General features: G+C 48.1%; 2 long non-coding RNA genes across 2 annotated transcripts; both read right to left on the bottom strand.

Moving 5' to 3' along the window:
• Positions 1-2594: 2594 nt before the first annotated feature.
• LOC131488143 (uncharacterized) lies at positions 2595-13525 on the bottom strand. Its single transcript, XR_009250090.1, has 2 exons — positions 9991-13525; positions 2595-9423 (listed from the first exon to the last, which is right to left on the bottom strand). It is a non-coding gene; the product is annotated as an uncharacterized LOC131488143 (long non-coding RNA).
• A 4163-nt stretch (positions 13526-17688) lies between these two features.
• Positions 17689-21831, bottom strand: LOC131488142 (uncharacterized). Its single transcript, XR_009250089.1, has 2 exons — positions 20587-21831; positions 17689-20346 (listed from the first exon to the last, which is right to left on the bottom strand). It is a non-coding gene; the product is annotated as an uncharacterized LOC131488142 (long non-coding RNA).
• Positions 21832-21888: the final 57 nt, after the last annotated feature.

Genomic DNA, 21888 nt, shown 5'->3' with positions numbered 1-21888 from the left:
TGGTGACCCTTCTAGAACCTGGATCTGATCATGTGTCTCTTCTGCTTAAAATTCATCTGCAGCTCCCCACTGCCTCCGCTCAGCCTTGCAGGCAAAGCTGTTCCCAGCTGATTCCAGCCTGCTTTTCTTGCTTTACAGTCGTCTCGTTCCCAAGTTCCGAGTTCCTTTACGTTCATGGCCATTTTTGAATACCTTCCATGTGGCAATTCATAAATGTTATTCTTAGTTTTCCCCACAACCCTGCAAGGTAGGTACCATTGACTCAGTTTTAGAGATGGGGAAACTGAGTCTCAAACAGGCTAGGTCACACTCAGGTCCATGCTCTTTGAGACATGTTGGCTCCTCTCTGTCATTTCTTCCTGGCCTCCCCGCCTTTGCTTATGTGTGAGCATAAGCCTGTCAGCCCCTAGCAGCTGGTTGATCATGTCCAAGGGCTAAAGGTCCCAAGGCTTCTTCTGACTCATGTGGTGGCCACACTTCAGATAGACAGGCACCTTGGTGGACATTGTGACCTTAGTGCCAGGCCTGGCTGCTAAGGATGCACACAGGCCACCGGCCAAGACCACAGCTTCCTGCTGCCTCCTCTCACCACCTCAGCCAGAAACACCAGATCCACAGGGCAATTTTCTGTCACCAAAATTTGCTAAGAGGTTGAGGGATTGCAGACGATGACAAAGCGGCCATCAGTCTCCTTTAGGAGGACCCAAGCCAAGGTCCCTTATTTTTTTTATTTTTTTTTTTATTAACTAAACTCTACCCCCAACATGGGGCTAGAACTCATGGCCCTTAGATCAAGAGTCACATGCTCTGCTGACTGAGCCAGCCAGGCTTCCTGGAAGTCCCTTAAAAGAGGTTTTGTCAGGGTGCCTGGCTGGCTCAGTTGGTTGAGCGTCGGACTCTTGATCTTGACTCAGGTCATGATCTCAAGGTTCAGGGGATCGAGCCCCAAATCAGGCTCTGCACTGATGGCGTGACCATGGGCTGGGCTGGAGACAAGGCAGCCATCAGCACTGTGGCCACTGAAATGGATTGTGATCCTCTGACCTCTTTCTGGGATGCGGGGAAGGGATGGGGAGGCTGACAAAGCTGGAGAGAGGTAGAGGCAGCCGCTGCTGGGGCTTGCGTGGAGCTTGCTCAGGATCACAGCACACTGTCCCTGTTGGGTCCCAGGAGCCTGGAGAGTGCAGTCTCAGATCCCTCGGTGTCCATTCTGGCCCCTCCCGCCCCATTTCCTGCCCCAGGGCCTGTGTGTGCGTTGGCCCTGCCTTCTTCTCCCCCAGGGCCACCCCACACCCTGACCTGCCAGCCCAGAACTCCTCACCCCCTCAGCCTTCCCAGAAGAGCCATCCTGGTCCTCGGAGGTGGAGGGCGGTGGTGAGTTGGTCCTGGGAGCCTCAGATGGAGGAGACCAGGCGGGGAGCACACACACCCTCGGCCTTGGGGTTCACAGCTCCCAAGCTCTCCTCTTCTTCTCGAAGGATTGGTTCGGATGGGGCTAGTTCATCTACATACGGCCCAAGGGAGGGGGAGAGCCCTTGAGAGCCCAGCCCCAGGTCCTCCAAGGGGGCGGTGGAGGAGACTGTGGAGGGGAGCACTCCTGGGGGAGGCCCTGGGTGCTTCAGCCCAACATCTCTCCTCAGGACCACGGAGGGCAAGGGCCCGGAATGGGGAGCAGGAAGGAAGCAGAGACGCCACAGGGACTCGAACCCTGGCCCAGCAGCACCGGGCGTGCCACCACCAGTGCCTTTTGCTTTTTCCTGCTTGTTTTCTCACAGACTCAAAGGTGAAAAGCAAAACCTGAACGCGGCCATGGGCCGCGTCCAGTAAAAGAAACACCTGCGACGGCTCCGGGCCCCCCCCTCCCTCCCAGGTTCCCCCTCGCTGCCCTGACAGCCCTGTCAAAGGTGCAGCCAGGGGGACGCGTGCCCCTTGGCCGCATGGACACATGTTTCCTGTTGTGCTGGATGCACATCCCAACTGCAGGAGCTCACAAAGTCCTACGGAAAACTGAACCACAAGTTATGGTCCTGCTCACTGTAGGGCAATGTCTTCGTATGTAGATGGAAATTTCCAAAAAGATCCTAAGAAATGGGAGAGGCCACCTCTCTGCAGTAGGGCTGGGATGAGTGAGGGGAGAAGGATTTTACTTTCATTTTACACCTTTTTCCATGGCTTGAATTTTTAACTCTATGCAGATGACTTTTATAATTAAAGGCAAAACTTTCAAGTTTTTCATCCAGAACAGGAAATCTAAGAACTAGAGGAAATTTCAAGCACCCCAGCCTAGCTCAAATGCCAGTGGTCCTCCGCATCTGCTGGGCCCCTGCTGTGTGGGGCCACACAGTCTAGCCCACCTGCCTGGCCTGCCGTCCTCGCTCTCTCCACCAGTGCCGGCTGTGGGGTCCTTCCTGCGAAGCTGCCACTGCTTGAAAATGAAGTAGAAGCACAGTGTCCCCACCAGCCTCTGGCCCCGTGTCTGAGTTCCCCGAGAGGACGGTCTGAGTCACCAGGGCCCCAGAGACAGGAGGAACAGGAAGCGTACCCTGGACCCTGGGCCACTTTACCTGCCCTGGGCCACCCTCCCCATCTGGGCCCCAAGCACCTGCTGCTCCCAGGCTGGGCTCTGCCTCCTGTGGGCCCACGGCGGGTCCAGTGGGAGCACCCCCAAGCTCTGCGGTCCTCATCCAGGAGTCCTGTCCTGGCCTCTTACGAGGGGAGGGCTCCTGGACCCCTCCCACCAGCCCGGAGGAGCCCAGTAGCCCTTCTCCAGTGGAGTCCAGAGGAGAAGGTGAGGCTCAGAGAGGACTGAGACCTGTTCAGGGTCACACCAGGCCAGGCTGACAACGGGTCCTCTCTACTAGTCCTGACGGATGCTCTGCAAGCACAGCCAGTCTTGTCTTGTGTCTGTCTGTCTCTCTCTCTCTTTCTCTCTCTCTCTCTCTCTCTCTCTCACACACACACACACACACACACACACACACACACCAAGGTCTGGGGACCACTGGGTGAGCTGAGAGCCAGACTTCCATCCCCCTCACCCATCTCCCTCACCTCTCCCCCACCCTCCTCGCTTGCCCATCGCCCCTCCTGGCCTCTCTCCAGGCTTCAGCCCCCAAACACACCACAAAAGGCAGGCACTTACTTACTGCAGCAGGAAAGAGGAACCGTGCATAGCCATCTAAGTCCCAACCTGACGGAGGAACAAAGCTCTGACCTTAAAAGGCCTTAAAAAATGGGGGGGGGGGGGTAGTCAAAACACAGTCTGTAAAATGAGCAAAGAATTAATTCAACATGTTAGTGACAAGACCCTCAAGGTGTCTGCTTAAGGAAACTCAGAGAGTGACCTACACAGGAAACGTGTCCCCAGTGAAAATTAAAATGGCTTCAAGGGAAAAATAAAATAAAAATAAAATAAAATGGCTTCAAGGAAGCACTCCACACTCACAGTCAAAAACAGAAAAAATTGTGTTGGCAGGGCAGTGGGCAAAACAGGAGTGCATAACCGGCCCTTTCCAAACATCTGGACCCAGGGCAGTGAGCGAAGAGAAGCAAGCAATTCCCGCCCCTTGCCTCCGGCCGGGGGGACAACCAAGAGCAGCCTGGAGGTATAAAAGAGGATTTGCCCAAAGACGCCTGTGCCCGTGTAATTCAGGATTACAAAATGCTGGAACCAGCCCACGCAGAAGCCCACGAGGTGACAGTGGCAGGCTCACAGCCTGGAACACCCCAGAGAGCCTCAGCCAGAACAGGTGGATTATTTCAACACGAGTCACTGTGTCTACAAGGTAGCCTGAAGTGGAAGAAGCAAAATGGCTCCCGATCACTACTGTATACAACGAAGACACGACACGGGCAGGAAACAGACGAGAGATGGAAAAATGGTTTCAAGGTTCAACAGTTGAAAATTCCAACACACAGGTACTTCATTCAACCCGCAAAGGAGGAGACAGTGAGGTGGGGGTGGGGAGGGGGTGGGCTCCTGTCTGCCCGGTCAGCACCCGGCACTCCACGCGGCAGGGCCGGACTCCACGCACCAAATACACTGCAGCGAAACACACAGAACAAAACTGGTGAGCAGTCTTGGGGGCAGTGGAGAGAACGAGTGGTGGGGAAAATGGAATCACACTTCGCATTACATAGGGACGTCGTGGCTTTGGACTGGACCCCAAACCGTCGAGAGGGACGGACCCAACGTATGGAATGTGACAAAGAATACTTTCTCAAACGCCATGGAGCATTTATAAAAATAATCATACCTTAAGCAGTGAAGAAAGGGAGCCACAGATCCAAAAAGGCAGAAACTGTACTGGGCACTTCCTCAGGTAACCATTCATTAAAATAGAAATTGATTATAATAGTTAAAAAAAACAAAACACAACCCTTCCAAAACCTCGGGAAATTTAAAGCGCACTCTTTAAATAACTATGTTCAAATGATACATCAGAACTAAAACCAAAAGCAAATAGGAAATAAGGACAATAAACTCTTTTCCCAAATACAGACGGGGAGCCTTCAGGTGCACCATGGGGCACCTCCTGAGTCCCCACTGTGGCCCGGCCAGCCCCACCTGCACTCCCAGCTCCAGCCAGTTTCCTTCACAGCTCAGAGGCTTTGCTATCGCCCTTTTCTCAGCCAGGAATGCTCTTCCTTACAGCCTCACCTACCTGTCAAGTGACAGCTCAAAGGTCTCCCCTGGGTTAGGGCTCTGTCTTCACCCTCAGGCTGCACTCCATCCCCGGTGGCTGTTGCCGCACTGTGTTAACTCACCCTCTATCTAGTCACCATCGGAGACCTGTCCCCCAGGAGAACGGGGGCACCACGGGAAGGCGAGGCCATTCATCTCACCTGCCTGTGTCTGTGGAGACCAGCTGAGTATCTGGACACCGAGGAGGCTGTTGGTTGGAGTGATCGTTAGAAACCGAACTGTGGACCGAAGCAACAGCAGTTGGCCGTTCCCCCCTGCGGAACGCCCCCCATGCTCCCGCTGGGCCCTGGCCACTAACTGGCCTCCATGCATCCTCTGGCGGCGGGGGTGGCGGGGGCGGGGAGGGGGCAGCAGTTGCCTCCCTTACGGAGGGTCCACGCGTCAGCATTGGAGGGCTCTGTCCATGGTCACAGTGGGGCTAGAGCAGGACCTCCTCCTGCCACAGCCTCCCTGACCGCGCTTCTTCCTCCCCTGCCTTCCGCACTAAGCACGTAAGGCAAGACTGGAAAAAGAGGGACAAACAACATCCAAGGAAAGCACAAGAATTAATGAAGTAAAAGCAGAAATTAATAAATTACAACATGAAAACAGAACTGGGTATTCTCTCTAAAGCTGCTTCTTTGAAAAAAACCAGTAAAATAGATTTCTCGAAAGTCTGTCAAAGATAAACTAGGAATAAAAAGTGAAAACTATTTTTTTTCCTTCCACCCCCAAAAACCATTGACAAGGATATTAAAATGCAAAAAAAAAAAAAAAAAAGGCTCTACACTAATACGTATTTACGAAGGCAATTTTCTTAGAAACCTTAATTCAAACAAATTGACTTACAATGAAATAGAAACACGGACTAGCCTATAACCCAGGAAGACATTGGAAGTTCGCAAAGAACTTGGAATCTCCAAAAGGAAGTGGCAGCCCGGGCGGCATTACCCAACACTCTGTGTCCAGTCAACTGTGCAAAGTGGGGAGGCTGACAGGGACCGGAAACAGCAGGGCCCCTCACTCCCAGCACCTCTGCTGTGTGACCCCTCATCTCAGCCTCACGCAAACCACGAGTTATGTTCTGACTTTATTTTTGTCCCCATTTTATTAAGGAAACCGGCTTCAAGGATTTTAGAAATGTGGCCAACATCACGTGCTAAGTGGCAAAGCAGGGAACAGAAAGTCAGTTGTCCAGCTCAGAGGTTTGCTCTTTGCTGCTGCTCTTAAAAGCGTCTCTGCCTTTCCTGAGGTCCTGATATGGAAGCCTGCCTGACAACGTCCTGAAGCTGAAGTGGACCTTCTGATTCATTTCTGTGTTGGCGGAATAGAGCTCCAGGCTTGGGACCGGTGTGTTTCAGAAATCACAGGAGGCCATAATATTCCGTGATGTAATTAATCATGAGAGAATGAAAGGAGAAAAACTCGATGCTTGGGGGGGGGGCAGCGGCGGGGGTGTGTGTGTGTGGGGAATGCAGAAAAGACATCTGAATAAATCCATTATCTATTACTGGACATAAAAAACAAAACCAAACCTTCCAAGCACTCCAACGAGACGACCCCGGCACACGCACCAGGTGGAACCCACTGACGTCGCACAGGAAGGAGTGCTCACCCACTTCACGCTACAGGATCGGAACACTCTTTTCTCTGCCCCCAAACCTTAATCATTCACACGACACCTGGACATTTTTTGCCGTATAACCAGTCCTGGTTTTTTTTTTCCTTAAATCAAGTTACTTTCGACATATAAATTTATTTTATGTCAAAGAACACTACCAAGAAAGTGGAAACACGACCCCCAGAAGGGAAAAACATGATAAGGCTCTAGTATCCAGAATACACAAAGAACTCTTAAAATTCAATAATGAAAAGATAAACACTCAATTAAAAAGGGGACAAAAGATCAGTATAGACAGTTCTCTAGAGAAGATCTACACATGGCCAACAAGCACACGGAAAGGTGCTAGACACTGTTAGTCATGAGAGAAGTGCAAATCAAAATCACAGGACATACCACGTCACACCCATTAGGATGGCTATGATCAAAAAGCCAGAGGGGTGCCTGGCTGGCTTGGGTGGATGAGCATGCGACCCTGGGTTGGGAGTTCAAATCCTACACTGGGCATAGAGCTTATATAAAAACCACACACACACACACACACACACAGCCAATAAGAACAAGGGTTGAGGGTGTGGAGAAATCAGAAACCTCATCAATTAATGGCGAGAATGTAAAATGGTGCAGCTACACTGGGAGACAGTTTTGCGGATCCTCAAAAAGTTAAGCACAGAGTTATCTGACCCAGCACTTCCACTCTGAGGCACACACCAAAGACAATTTAAAACAAATTCACATAAAAAGTGCATAGAGGTATTATTCATAATAGCCAAATGAGTGGAAACAACCCAAATGTCCAACAAATGACTGGATCAACAAAATGTGGTGTAGCCACACCAAGGGCATATTCAGCCTCACAAAGGAATCAAGTATTGTTACATGCTGCAACATGAATGAAACTTGCAAACGCTGTGCTAACTGAAGTAGGACGGACACAAAAGGACAAATGTATGATTCCGTTCGTAGGAGGAACCTAGAACAGGCAAATAGACAGAAAGTATAGTAAAGGTTATCAGGAACCAGGAGGAGGAACACCAACCTGCAGAAGCTGCTCCTGCTGTGTTCTTGCCAATCACTAGGTTGCCTCTGCCAAATCAATGTCACATGTACTTAACTCACATTCACATCTATTGCAAACAGACTTTGATCAGTTACAATAATGAAAATGCAGGAAAAAAAGTGGGGGGGGGGAACCGGGAGGAGGGAGGGACGGATGGGAAGTTACTGTTTTATGGGGATCAGGCTTCTGTTTGAGAAAATGAAAAAGTCCTGGAAATGGGGTGACAGTGATGGTTGGCAAAACACGGTGAACATACTAAAACCCACTGAATTGTACACGTTGACAGCATGAATCTTACAGTATGTGGGGGGACATTTCAATTAAAAAGAGAACAAATATATTTCTCTTAAAAGGAAATGTTGTATTACCACCATAAATAGAAAACCAGTAATTTTCAAATACATGATAAAACAAATACGTGAATATTAAAATTTGAAGAGGTCTGTCAGCAGATCACTCCAGCTGAGGACCGTCAGGATGACAACCAATGGGCAGCCTGAAGTGTGCTGCTGGGGCTTGTGCACACCTGCCAGGGCCAGTCTGACCCCTCTATCCGCCGACAGATCCCACCAGCGGATTGGGTGGGAACAAGACCACGATGCTCACAGCTCATTAGTGATTACAGCCAATGCCAGCAAGACAGGAGAGAAGCATGAAAAACGGAATGAATCACATGGATGACAGAACCATTAAAGATGACTCTTACTCTGAAACTCCAGTAGAACAGTGCTCACTCCGTGTCAGCAGAGCACTGAGCACAATGCCTCTTTATTTCATTAAACCCTCATCCCACTTCTTAGTAGATATGATTATCCCTTCTTACAAATGGAGAAACTGAGGCAGAGAGCTCGTGGCACAGAAAATAAATAAGGGGCAAGTCAAGCATGAGAGCAGAGTCATCTGACTCAAAAGCCCTTTTAGCCTGGATGCTATATTGTCTTCCAATTGGCCTTAATAATCAGCCTATTTATGTCCAAAATAATGTATACCTATAAAACAAGTCTTATCATATACTACCACAACCAGGAATTTTAATGGAAAAATATATCTAACCACAACACAGAATATAACATATCCAGGAGCGAACTTCATAAATGTCCATAACTTGCCTAAGAGAGGGCTAAAATTTCTGAGGGACACGAAAATTATCCAATCCTAAACGAACAGGGGGGGCCTGTTCCTAAATGGAAAGTCTCAACGTCATAACATATCGATAAACATAATGCAATTCCAGTAAAAATCAGAGTACCTTAAAAAAGAATGCCAGGGGCTTGTATTACCACGTTTTACAATCAGATGTGATAAAGCTAACATAATGAAAACACTGGACTGGCGGAGGAAGGATAGATCGGCGGAACAAACTAGAAAGTTCAGAAACATACTCAATTACATTAAAGGTACTTAGTACATAACTAACAAGCTTCAGATCAGTAGAGAAGGCATCATCCAGGAAGCGGCGCTGGGGAAATCAGCCATCTTGAACTAATTGGATTCTTACCTCACACTGTACAAACACCAACACGACTTCTAGACGGATTAAAGAGTTATGTCAAAGGTCAAAAATGAAAGCACAAGGAAGCCAGTGGGAAATACAGCAGCACATCAAAGTATGAAACCACGATCAAAATAACAGACTTGACAACAAAACTGAAAACCACTGGCAAGATGCAACAAGTAAATTTAAAAGGCAAATTACAACTTGAAAGCAACGCGGCAGCATCGCGCGTCAACTTAAAAAAAAGGAAAAAAGGGCAAACTACAAACTTAAACAATGTTTTGTAGTCATTCGAGGGTAAACGTCCTCCAGTGAAGGGTTCTCAGGAGATGAACACATAACTGAGGCACAAGCAGTCACACACGTCGGCCAACAAAATATTCACTCAGCTTTACAGAATCACAAAGTGGAAACTGAACCACGGCGACACTGGAGTTTACCTTCCACTCAGCAAAGATAAAACCCCAAACGGCCAAGGCCGGGCTGCAGGGAACCACTGCGTCTGGAATGGGGCGGGGGTTGGGGGGGGCACTTCACAACCTGAGTCATAAAACCCAGAAGCCCTAAAAGAAAACATTGATACATAAGTATATTTAAAACTCTGAACAGCAACATTCTAGCATGAAACACAAAAGCCAGATCAACGACAAACAGGCAAGTATTTGCCGCATCAGTGACAAAGGCTTAATTTCTTCGATATATAAAAAGCTCTTGAAAATCTGTAAGTACACAGCCCAATAGAAATAGAACTCAAAACTACAATGAAATGCTATTTTTACTTCTCACACCGACAAGTAACCAAGTTTAAGAACGGTGTTGGTGAAGTGCGGGAAAATGTGAAGCAGAAGAACAGAACTACAGCGAGCGTGGGCTGGCAGCACCCATCATATTCAGAAAGACACACAGACCAAGACCCAGAAACCTTCCCCCAAAGGCACAGTTGCCCATATACAAACAACCACATAGGCAGATACTCAGTATAGCCTTATACACCGTAAAAATTGCTAGAAACAATCTAATTGCTCCTCACAAGGGAAAATGGGTAAATTTAAACACTGACTACCACACAGATGTGTTTCGAAAAGCCCAAGGTAGGCCAAAAAAGACAAGCGGTGAGCTCCTAGATGTACCGTTAACTGAACAGTCCAAAGTGCGAGACCGGATGTGGTGTGCCGGGGGCCTCTGTGGTGAAATAGGCACACAGGATTATCCAGAAAGAAATTCAAGCAACTGGCCACAACTGCTGCCTCTGTGGGAAGGGAGGCTGGGGTTAGAGAAGGATGTCGCTACATCCCCTTTACAGGGTTTGAATTTTTTATATGTGCACATATCACTCTGAACATTTTTTATATCTTGAAACAAACTGGAAGAAAACCGGCAGAGCCTCTGCCCTTGGGGTCAGCAGGAGGCAGAGGCAGGGCCTCGCTCTGACACACAGACAGCTGGTCCCACAGCTGTTACATCGACAGAGGAGTCAAGGGGACAGCTACCGCTTACCCCAGAAGCGAAGGGGGCAAGAATAAGGCTGCCGGGGATAGATCTGGGCCTTGTGGTTCCCAGCGTGAAGCTCCCCATGACCCTATTAGTCGAGTAAGAGACAGAGCAGGGCTCACACCTGTGCTCCTGGCCCTCGGGGGGGCCTCTGAGGGGAAGCGTGTACTTAAAGGGGGAACAAGCTAAGGCTGGGTGCGGCAGGCAGGCAGCAGAGGGAGCAGACTGTGCCCCACCCGGATGCACGCCTTTTCCACTTGGGATTAGAAATGCTGACAGACAGATGCCAGGTAAGAAGATTTCAACAAGACCAAACAAATAAGATATAATTAAAAGCCACTTTCGGCCGATGTCACAACTGCTGTCCTAGAATAGTTTGTTTTTCAGCCTGCTTAGGAGAAAGAACGCCAGAAGTGGACTCAGAGTCTTGCTAGGTCTAAATAAGTCAGACACTATCTGATGCTCAATTCTGGTACCGACAAGCAGTTGTAGAGAGCGATCAGTTTTAACTCAATTCCATAGCACATTACTCTACTTTGGCAGCAGAAACTCTCAACCCACCTGACAAGATGGAGAATCCCAGATGGCACAGCTGCTGTGCTGTGCTGTCCTGGAGGGGCTGTGAATGCCTGGAGCTTCCTTAACAAACACACTTAGGTGGATTTTTTTTTTTTTTTTTTAAGTTATATGAAAAGAAAGCAAGTAAAGATAAATCCAGTATTCGGGATGGCGATTACATTGGCCTAGAGATGGGGGCAGGGGGAGAAGATGACCACCCGGGTAGAAAAAGCTACTGTCTAACGTCCTAGGTTTGACACTGAACACAAGTCTCAGAAATGCTTACCACATTATTAAAAACACCAAGGAAGCAAATAAAAGAGAGCCATGTCATGTCACAAACCAAAGATTAACCCAGTTCTGTGTACTCAAGTTCCAACAAGGAGAGAATACTCTTGCCTTAAAGGGAGCAGCAAAGCCTCCACATACTAGGTTTTCAAACATAGTGACAGTGATGGTCATTAAAATTTGCTGTATTTGGCTAGAAACAACAGAAACTAGCAGCTAAAAATTCCAGAAACAGATTCAGGCAGGTAATTAATTGCAAGACACTAATACTGACCTGGAGCAAAGCAAAGTAGAATTCAGTCAGTAAAAGTTTGACATTTCCACTTTATGAGTATAACTCATCAATTTAGATTCACCCCTAAATTGGATTCATAACTCCTTAAACGGTGAAGAGTACTCAGGAAACTGTAAGAGTACACAGACATTTAGCTACTGAAGAAAACGTAATCAGAAGCAAAATGAACAGACTTACTAATTATTATTAGACTTGGTAGATGGATGTTTTAAAAGTCCTTGTGTGATAGATACTTTTTGTACCAACAACAGAAGGGGAAAAAAGGAGTACGTTTGACACTCATAACTGGCAAACGCTTGCCTTCTGAACGGAACAAAAAATCTACGACCATTATAGAACTCAGTAAGGCATTTCACACAGTAAGCGGGCAAAGAGGTAAAAGGCAGATGGTAAACCAAATGGTAAAACGGACTAACCAGTAAGTTCAAAAACATGGATCAAGACTACCAAAGCCCTTTTAATAGTAGCAATAAATACTTCATGACACTGGACTTGGCAATGACTTCTCGGACATGGCACCAAAGGCACAGGTAATGAAGGTAAAAAAATAGATACACTGGACTACATGAGGGCTAAAAACTCCTGGGCATCAAAGGACGCGATCAACAGACTGAAAAGGCAGCCCACACAATGGGAGAAAATATTTCTAAGTCATCTATCTGATAAAGGGTTATTATTCAAAATATAGTTTAAGAACTACAAGTCAATAACAATAAAAAATGACCCAGATTTTAAAATGGGCGAAGGACTTGAAAAGATGTTTCCCCAAACAAGACATTCAAATGGCCAAGAATCTTATGAAAAGATGCTCAACATTACTAATTATTAGGCAAATGCAAATCAAAACCACAACGAAACATCACCTCACACCCAATAGGATGGCTGCTATATAAAACAACAGAAAATAGCAAGTATTGGGGACCATGTGGAAAACTGGGATTCTTGCAGACCAGTGGGAATGCAAACTGGTGCAACCACGGTGGAAAACAGTATGGAGGTTCTTCAAAAAATTAAAAGTAGAATTACCATATGATCCAGCAGTCCCACTTCTGGGTGTATCTCCAAAAGAAATAAAAGCAGGGTTTCGAAAGGTATTTGCACACCCATGTTCCCAGCAGCATCGTTCACAACAACCAAAAGGTGGATGCAACCCAGGTATTAATTGACAAGTGGTAAACAAAATGTGTTACATACATCTGATGGAACGTTCCGGCTCTTTTATTTTTTTAAAGTAAACTCCACACCCAACATGGGGCTCAAGCTCGTAGACCTCAGATCAAAAGTTGCACGCTCCAATGACTGAGCCAACCAGGTGCCCATTTCAGCTCTTCTAAAAAGGAAGAGAATTTTGACGCATGTAACACAGATGAACCTTGAGGATATTATGCCAAGTAAAATAAGCCAGTCACCAAAGGCAAGTACCGTATTATTCTGTTTAACATGAGGTACCTAGAAAGGTCAAACTCCCAGAAACAGAGAAGGGTGGTTGCCAGGGGAGGGAGGGAGAAGGGAATGGGGAGTTTAGCAGGTACAGAGTTTCAGTTTTGCCAGATGAAAACGCCCTGGAGATTGGTTGCACGACAATACATCACTCTACTGAACTGTACACTTAAAAATGATTAAGATGATAAATTTTACGTTGTGTGTATTTTACCACAACTAAAAAAAAAGTTGTAATAAGAAAAATTGAAAATATCTGATGTCACCAACTACGCAGGGAAATGGAGATACTCACAAGAGGAAGTGTCAGCTTTCCGGAGAGTATCCGAGTCTGTGAAACCGTGCATACTCACCGAGCAGGCAACGCCACACACACACCACACTCACAGAGACGCTCACAGCAGGCACAATCTAAAATAGTCAAGACACTGCTTACTACTTAGGAGACGGAGGAAACATCCTATAGTATAAGCACCACGGGATACAATAATGCAGTTTTTCATTTGATCTTTTTTTGAGGTCATGGGCCTCTTCGGCAAGCTTATGCTTTCCACACACACACAATATATATATGTGTATATATATAAAACACACACCGGGGGGCGCCTGGGTGGCGCAGTCGGTTAAGCGTCCGACTTCAGCCAGGTCACGATCTCGCGGTCCGTGAGTTCGAGCCCCGCGTCAGGCTCTGGGCTGATGGCTCGGAGCCTGGAGCCTGTTTCCGATTCTGTGTCTCCCTCTCTCTCTGCCCCTCCCCCGTTCATGCTCTGTCTCTCTCTGTCCCAAAAATAAAAAAAAAAAAAAAAAAAAAAAAAAAAAAATAAAACACACACCGTTTCTGAGCACTCACAGACCTCTAGAAGCCCATCCATAGCATTCTTACGGAAGAATTAACAACCCTGAGAAAAAGCCACGTCCGATGTGTCTGTGAACTCCACTGATACAGGGAGATGCAAATGAAAACAGAAATGCAAAACCAGAGCAGACCAGAATATGCACACTGATTGTCATCAAAGGCTCAGAGCAAGGCGGGCAGGGAGGGGGAACCAGGAGGTAGTGGTTGGACAGGAGGCTGGGTGGCACTGCAAACGCTCGATGAAGAGGACACATGTTCACCTGGCGCCATTTCACAGAGGAGGGAAACAGGCTCGGCGGGTGGGGTTCAGTGACTTTCTCTACTGCATAAAGCTTCCAAGCGGCCAGGTCGGGGAAAACCCAGATCCATCCTTCGGCACCTGCTCTGGACACCTGCCCCCGGGGCTGGCGTTGCCATAGGCCCAAAACAGTTAGGATGCGGTAATGCAACCTCCATCACGGAGGCCCCCACCAGAAGACCAGAAGACAATACCTGCCCGTCCCCAAGGTCTTCTCCAGTGAACTGTCCTATTGTGACAGCCACGACTCTTCCACTCAATCATGTAGCCACAGGGCGGGGGACACCAGGAGGGGAGCAAGCTCTGGGGGGCTCTGAGAGGACATCAGCCCCTACCCCCCACTGGCTGCACAATAAACTCCAGTTGTGGTACATGTTTAAGCGTAAAAAATTAAGCCATAAGTGTCACAAGAAAATCCAGATTAATATTTATATACTTTGGGGGTGGGAGAGATCTAAGCAGAACACCAAGTGCAGAAACTATAGCGAAAGGACCTCAGAAAAATGGTGCCACTCTTTCGTACGTCTGAAACACAATACACAAAATGAAAAGGTAATCTAAAAACCGGGAAAAGTATTTACGTTGAACATAGATAGTTAATATCCTTAATATGTGTTTCTACAAAACAACCAATAGGAAAATGAGCAATTAGTAAGCCCAAGTAACCCCCCCCCCCCACACACACACCACTGCAAATGGCCAATCCACAGATATTCTGTCTCAGTAGCGGTAAAGATCTAAGGTTTTTAATATAGTGATACCTTGGAATACTGTAGAAAAGGGAAGACAAAGCCAGGTTGACCTCAATTATGAGAACATTAATTTACAAAGTCCCTCCGGGAGGGCTATTTAGCACTATAAATGAACCTAAAGTCTTAAGTTTGACATAGGCATTTCATATATTCATATACCCCAAAGAAAGAATATCAGATGTGATCAAGTGTGAGCCACAGGGAAGGTCATCATAGCTGTACTTCCTAAGAGGAAAAAAAAAAAAAAAAAAACAACCTGGAAAATAAGATCATCTAACTTAGATTGTTTAAACTGATATAGCCATATGATGGATTACATCACCACAAAAGATGCTTTAAATGACAGGAAAAGATGTTCACTATATATTAAGTGAAAGGAGTTGCAAAGCAATTTACAGCATAATCCCATTTTTGTAACAAAAAAATCATAGCTTATGCATAGGAAGAAAAAAACACTCTAGAAGCAAACATACCAATAACAGAAAATTACTGAGGATTTTGGTTTTTCTGTCTTATTTGTAAGCCTCATGATAAACCTTTTTTATACGTGAGAACTCAGTTAAGAGGTATTTAAAAGAGAGGGAAGGCGGCACACAGCTGAGGGGCCTGCAGCAGAGAGCAGGCAGTGTCCTTACCCAGCAGGCCAGAAGGTGGCGGAGAGGACACCCACAAGAGCAAGGTTAAGGCCACACCCCCAGGGACATACACCTTTGCATCTTTTTATTTTTTGTTATTTTGCTACCTTCCTCTGCCCACTTCCAGACTGCAGGGGTGCAGTCTGTGTTAAATACGAACACTTAAAACATCCAAGTATCTGTAAGCCTGTTTGCATTTCATTTAATATCAGCACCACACAATAGAGAGCAGACCAGAGGTTAACATTTCCTGCAGACACTCAGCCACACAGAGCGGCATAAGAGGTCCTACAAGTCCCTTAATGTCCAAGGTCAGGAAGACAAACCAAGGGCAGCCGGCAGAGTGGAAGAGGTGGTGGTTAGCGTCTGATCCCTTTTGTAAGGAGAGCCACTTAGGCAGTTCTGACTATGCCCAACCTGGGCACAGAGAGGCCTCAACCCATATTTACTCTTAGGCTATTTTCCTTTTTAAATGAACTTCCAAACGCAACTTTTGCTATCCTTATGCCCCCATTACTTTCATCTTGCACCAGATCACCATTTTCTACTTAATGAATTTCATTGTGTCATCCACTGCCTGTGCGAGTTCAGAGAGAAGGCCGAGTTCAGATCTATGCACGAGAAGGCAAAATGATTAGCAAAAATCATCAACACGGTCATTCACACCTGCAGCCCACTCACTTGATGGGAGAATAATTGTGGGTGAAGAACAGGTAGAAGGCTCCTTTTTCACAGACCATCTCAGGAGCCCCTGGATTGGGTGGAGGCTAAGGGGCCTGAGCTTCAGCTGCCTGCTGTCTGCCAATACCAACCATTGGGTGCCAATCACACCCTTATGGAAATCCTTTGTCAGCCAACATAGTTGCTGGGAAACACTGCCATTTAGAAAAACATTTATAGCAGTTACCTTCAAGGTTGGAAGCAAGAGTTTTGTAGTCAGCATATAAAAAACAAGGAGAAACTAGTTCTGAAAAGAGGGCAGGGCAGCTGGAGGAGGGCTGGGGTAAAAAGCAAAGAGAAGGGAAGGGGTAAGATAGGAAAGGAGACCTAGATTGTTCTACAGGGACGAAGGACCAGAGAGGTGAGCAGGGAAAGGATCCTGAAACTTGCACACAGCCGTGCCCACTCTCAGCCGAGCCTTTAGCCTGTCCCACACCCACCCCTGCCCGGCCACTTCCTCCTCCCCAGCACCCATCTCCAGTTTCTCAGTAGCAGACACATGAGGGTTTACCAGGACCCTAGACGCAGGCCATCTAGACACAAGGAGGGAGGACAATAGCCAGTCCCATGCCTGCTCTTGGAGGAATTCTCTAGGCCACGCTCTCCCACCGCTTTGTTTTGGTCACAGACCTAGCCTGTCCCATCTCCTCTCCCCTTCCAAGGTAAACTTCCCTTTCGGCTCCCTTGCAAACTAAAGCCTTAACGGAGGTTGGCAAGGGTTTCTATCCTGAGCCCGAAGTTTTGCCTCCTGCGAGGCAAAACCTTTGGGCCCAAGAGTAAATACACAACAGCAGTGTGAGGACTCTGCTCCCAGGATGAGCCTCCTGCCACTTCCCCACCCAGGACAGAGTCAATTTAGACACATGAGACGAACTATGGATTCCAAGAGCTTCTGCTCACACTCTGTTTAACCTTGGCCTGCTCCGCAGAGCAGGTGCACAATCGAGCCCAAACTCATGTCACTTACCAATAAAGCCAAACCAAAGTCTTTGGTACTAAAGATGAGAATTGTGTTTAGATTCGAGTCCAAAATACATTCCAGCTCCCCCAAACCACAAGTACAGAAAACACAGAACACGCGTCTGTTGTATTCTTCAGACGGTCTCCCTTCAGCAAAGGGAATGATAGGTCCCCTTTCCAATGATACCATTTGGAAATCCAACCAGTTAAAGTTCCAGGATATTAAAGTACTCGCCCAGGACCTTGACACTGACCTTCACCGGCTGGGTGGTTCAGCATCAGTTTGCACGACCATTAGACACTCCCTACGGTGAGCTGAGCCCCCATTCCTGTCCACCAGGCTGCAGACCATCGAGGACATACTTGTTTTATTTGAAGTTACTACACACTCCACTAAGTGACCTCAATTATTTAAAGCTACTGAACAGCAAATCTAGGCCTCAATCTATAAGAAGATGATACATCCAACTTCATTATCAAGATAACTTGTTTACAGAAAAGATAAAGGTCGAAAAACATAAGATAGCAATACAAATTAAAGAGTTTTAGAACTCAAACCTTTATTTGTGCTGTAAAGAAAACGATTAGTAATCATGTACACGATGCAACAGAAGACTAGTTCTCAGCACAGAGCAACACAGAAGTACTTTAACCACCCAGTGTAACAGCTTCCATTTCACAACAGCATACACAAACACATTTCCCCATACGCGCATGACTAATAAATTCTGAGGACAGGAATTACATCATACCCAAGTCATGATGAAAAGCTGAACGATACCAACATATTTTTAAACATTAAAAAAGAACCCATAAGACAAAAATCCCAGAAGCAAAAGGTATTGGGGATCTTAAATTTTTAGTGAAATCTAAGGTTAGAGGCACAGGAGAAAGAGCTACTGGTATTACTTTACCAACTCCCTGGATGCAGCTCAGAAACACGTAATCATAAACGGTTTTCTTGTCTTTCCCTGAATTTTTAAAAACAGACCACATCTAGTAAAGGCTCCCCGCTCCCCCCGCCACCAATTTGCCTATTCCCCAAACTGATTTTGGCTGAGAGTTGCTCCAGCACTGGATCAATCTGAAAAGCGCAAATGTTCAAACTAAAGATAGAATCGATTCACTCAACCTTTGCAAGGCTACATGGATTGTTTGCTACTATATATCACAGTAATTTTACAGTGACCATAAAAAAGTTATTCTGCTACAAACACTAATGGCAAAAATTTTTACTGCTATTAACACGGACCACAAAGACAAGAGATGTGTTTGAGACATAAAATTCCTATCATTGCACGTTCACTTTGCTCAGAATTTTCAACCACAACATCTCAGTAAATAGAAATGTTCCAAACCCCAAAGAGTACATCTAATCTCAAGTGCACACCAACATTTTAAACTTCAATACTTTAAAAGCTCACAATTTGCACATTTAAAGTCCTAAGACTTACAGCTCCCCAACACCCGCACACCTTCATATAAACCACTGAAAAAGCTCATGGAGCAGCAAAGGCTGGTGAGCACTCTGCCGATGGGGACTCCTGCCACCAGCTTTCATGGGACTTGTACTCATGTTCAGTTGTCTTCCCTCTTTCCCACCTTGCAGCAAGGCAAAACAATTTTAGCTTCTTTCTAAAGTTTTGAAGCAATCTTTTGTACTTTTAAGAGACAATGTAACTAGCACTAACAATTTAGTAGCGTTAACTAATATCTTCTTTCTCTGTGAGCAGATTACCTTCCCCAGAATTTTACCCTTTTTGCCAGAATTCCCTTCCAACCCCCATTCCCTACCACCCCTACCCTCTGCAACATTTACGGTATCAACCCAACCCTCTCCCTTTCCTCACCCCCACCCCTCCCAGTACCAATGCCAACTGTATTGTACCACTCCAACTGTCACCCCTGCCAGAACCAATGCCAAGGTGTGCCCCCCCCCAACCCTCACACCTCAGTTGGGTCCTCCCATTTGAAGTTTACTTTCAAATGAAATCAAGCAAAATCCACATGAAAAAATACATAGAAGCATCAAAGATCACTGGTAGTCCCCCAACCATTTCCCTCACTTAGTCATCTGTGATGCAATCAGAATGCCCAAAGACCTGCCATTTCTAACAGAATTTGGCCACAACCAACTTGTACCCACCCCCGGACTGTAGCATAACACGACCCCCCCACACTCCCACCCCCTTCGGTTTGCCAGTAGGCTTCATTTAAGTATTTGCTCAAGGCGTTTCAAACGTGAACACTTTCCCCAGACACAGGTTAGACCATCACACTAATTCCTCCAACCAATGTGCAGGCAGGCAGGCGCGTGGGTAGGCGAACGAGTCACTGGGCTCCATCCGCAAGATTCATCTACAAGGCACGACTCTGCGTTGCGGCACGTTACAACGTCCTACAGCTTAAGAATCTTCTTGAAGCAATGTTCGTAGCACAGAACTAGCAAAGACCGAAGGCTCAATTTAGAAGACGCGGCATCTGAAAACCTCCGCCCCGGAAAAGGAGGGGTGCCTGGGGGTTGGTGCTCCGGGATCAAACATTCAAAGCAACAGATCTGCTGATGGCCCGATGCATCTGCTTTGGACTTTGAATGATTGCCCCCTCACGAGCTCATCTGAAAACCTTAAATGGTGGCCTCCTGCATACAGGGCTTCCTGAGCAAGGCCTGGAAACAGGACACTGGAGAAACTTCCACCTCCTAAGCCTCTGGAAATTCAATCTGCAGACATCAACTTAGGCGGGCTCTCTCCTTCAGGGTCTCCCCTCCTGCACTGCTACGACTCACACTGGCCATGGGCTCCATTTCTCCTGGTGCCATCTGATCACCACGATGAACACTATAGTAACAAACCATGGTCCATGAGGCATTTCGTAACTTTCAGCTGGTGCCATAGCTGCAGGCCCACCCAAGGGTACACATTCAGTCCCCACCCTCTCCGCAGGCAGGCAAGACCACCCCACCCCACCCCGAGTCTCAGCAGGGCGTGCCTCTCCTCCTCCACGATTACCGACATAACCGAACTTCTCAAGGCCGTTGTCAACTTTCCCAGGCTTACCAGGTTACCAGAAGCAATGTTTTAAACGAATGGATAACCTCGAGAGAGTTAAAGGGAGGAGGAAGGGCAGAGTGAGCTCACAGAAGAAGTTAGCACGGAACCTAGAGGAAAAGTCCAAAGGGGAGCACTGCCACCTGGAAAATAAAGCTTGGGTCAATTTTGTCCCCAGACACACAAATATCCTGCCTCAGCAGCCCCAGCCTGTCAGGCGTCAGGCGCCACACCAGTAACCGCTTCGATGGCACCCTACCTCCTCAGTCACTCCTGAGACCACCCTTACCTCCGACAAAGGGTCTGACCTCACACCCAGACCTGGGTTTCACCAGGCTGGGCATGGCCTGGACCCTGTCCCAGGCCGAACCAAAATTACATACCACCCTGGGCCAGAGCTGTCAGGCCCGCGAAGCTAAGTTCAGTATCCACAAGACCAGGCCTCATCCCCACGCGGGTTCACAACCCTCTGAAAAAAAAGGGGGCTGCTGACATTGACGAGCTCATGGTCTGCCCTCCCAGCCCTCCTGGGGCCCTGCACCCCACTGCCTTCCTTCCTGATCATTCTCTGGGAGCCAAATGCCCAATTCCGCTTCCTCTCCAGTAAGGGCTTTGAGATCCTGTTCTCCTCCTGCTTCTAACTTCTTTCCTCCTCCCACACAAACCGGGGCGCGGGGCTCGCTCGGCCCACGCAGGGGCGGTGCCCTCCTAGAGGCCAAGTTCCCGTTCTCCAGAACGAAGCGACAGCTAGGGCTAAAGGGCTGTGCTCCCTTGGGTCACTGCGGGGACCTTCAACGCAGCTCTCCCCACCATAGGTTCCCCAACATCTCGTTTCCTCTTTAACCTTTTTTATTCTCCTACCCCAACCCCCTCGAGTCTCATCTAAGCCTGTCATCTCCCCCATCTGCCCCCTGAGACCCTGAGCTGGCCACTTCCTCCCCCACAACTACAGCCAAGCCCGCGGCCCTCCCTGTCGCTAACTCCTGATGGACAGGCCACAACTTTTGCTTTTATAGCCCCGGGCCGCATCACTCGGGGCACGGCTCAACGGGACGATTCCTCCACCGCCACGCGAGGGGAAAAAAGTCCCTCCCTGACCTTGCCCAGGGAGACGACTCGGGGGCGGGTCTCGGTCTCCCGGGGCGTCCACCACCTGGATTCCTCAGTTGTCCCCGCCTCCCCTTTAGCAGTGCCTCGTGACACGGCAGATAGATTTCAAGGTCATATTTGGGAAGTGGATTCCGCGGGGGAGAGTACCCTTCTTCTTTTCGGAGGACGAGAGAGTAGGAACACCCTTCCCTGAGAGACCGGGCAGTGGGGGCGGGTTGGCGGGCTGGGGCCGCATTCCCGAGGGGGCCAAAGCAAACGCCGGGTCTTCTTAGGTCGCCCCGCCCCGCATAAGCCCGAAAGAAGGGCCGGCAGAGCGCCTGGAAAATTCCAGGCGGCGGCGGAGGGATCTCTGCAGAGGGCGCATCACCTCGGGCGGTGGCGGCGGAGCGCCGCCGCGTGACTCCTCGGGCGGCGGCTCGGCCGCGTGAGCGCCGGTGACGTCAGCGCCGAGGCGCGCGGGTGGGGGCGGGGCGGCCGGAGGCCCCGGGCGGCCGAACTCGGGACACTTCTAAGGGGTGCGGGGGGGGGGGGGGGGCTGCCCACATGGTGGCGACCAGCCGTCCCTCGCAGAAAAG

Source organism: Neofelis nebulosa, chromosome 10 (assembly GCF_028018385.1).
Source record: "Neofelis nebulosa isolate mNeoNeb1 chromosome 10, mNeoNeb1.pri, whole genome shotgun sequence".
Taxonomy (NCBI): Eukaryota; Metazoa; Chordata; class Mammalia; order Carnivora; family Felidae; genus Neofelis; species Neofelis nebulosa.
This window is presented reverse-complemented; position numbering and strand designations above follow the sequence as displayed.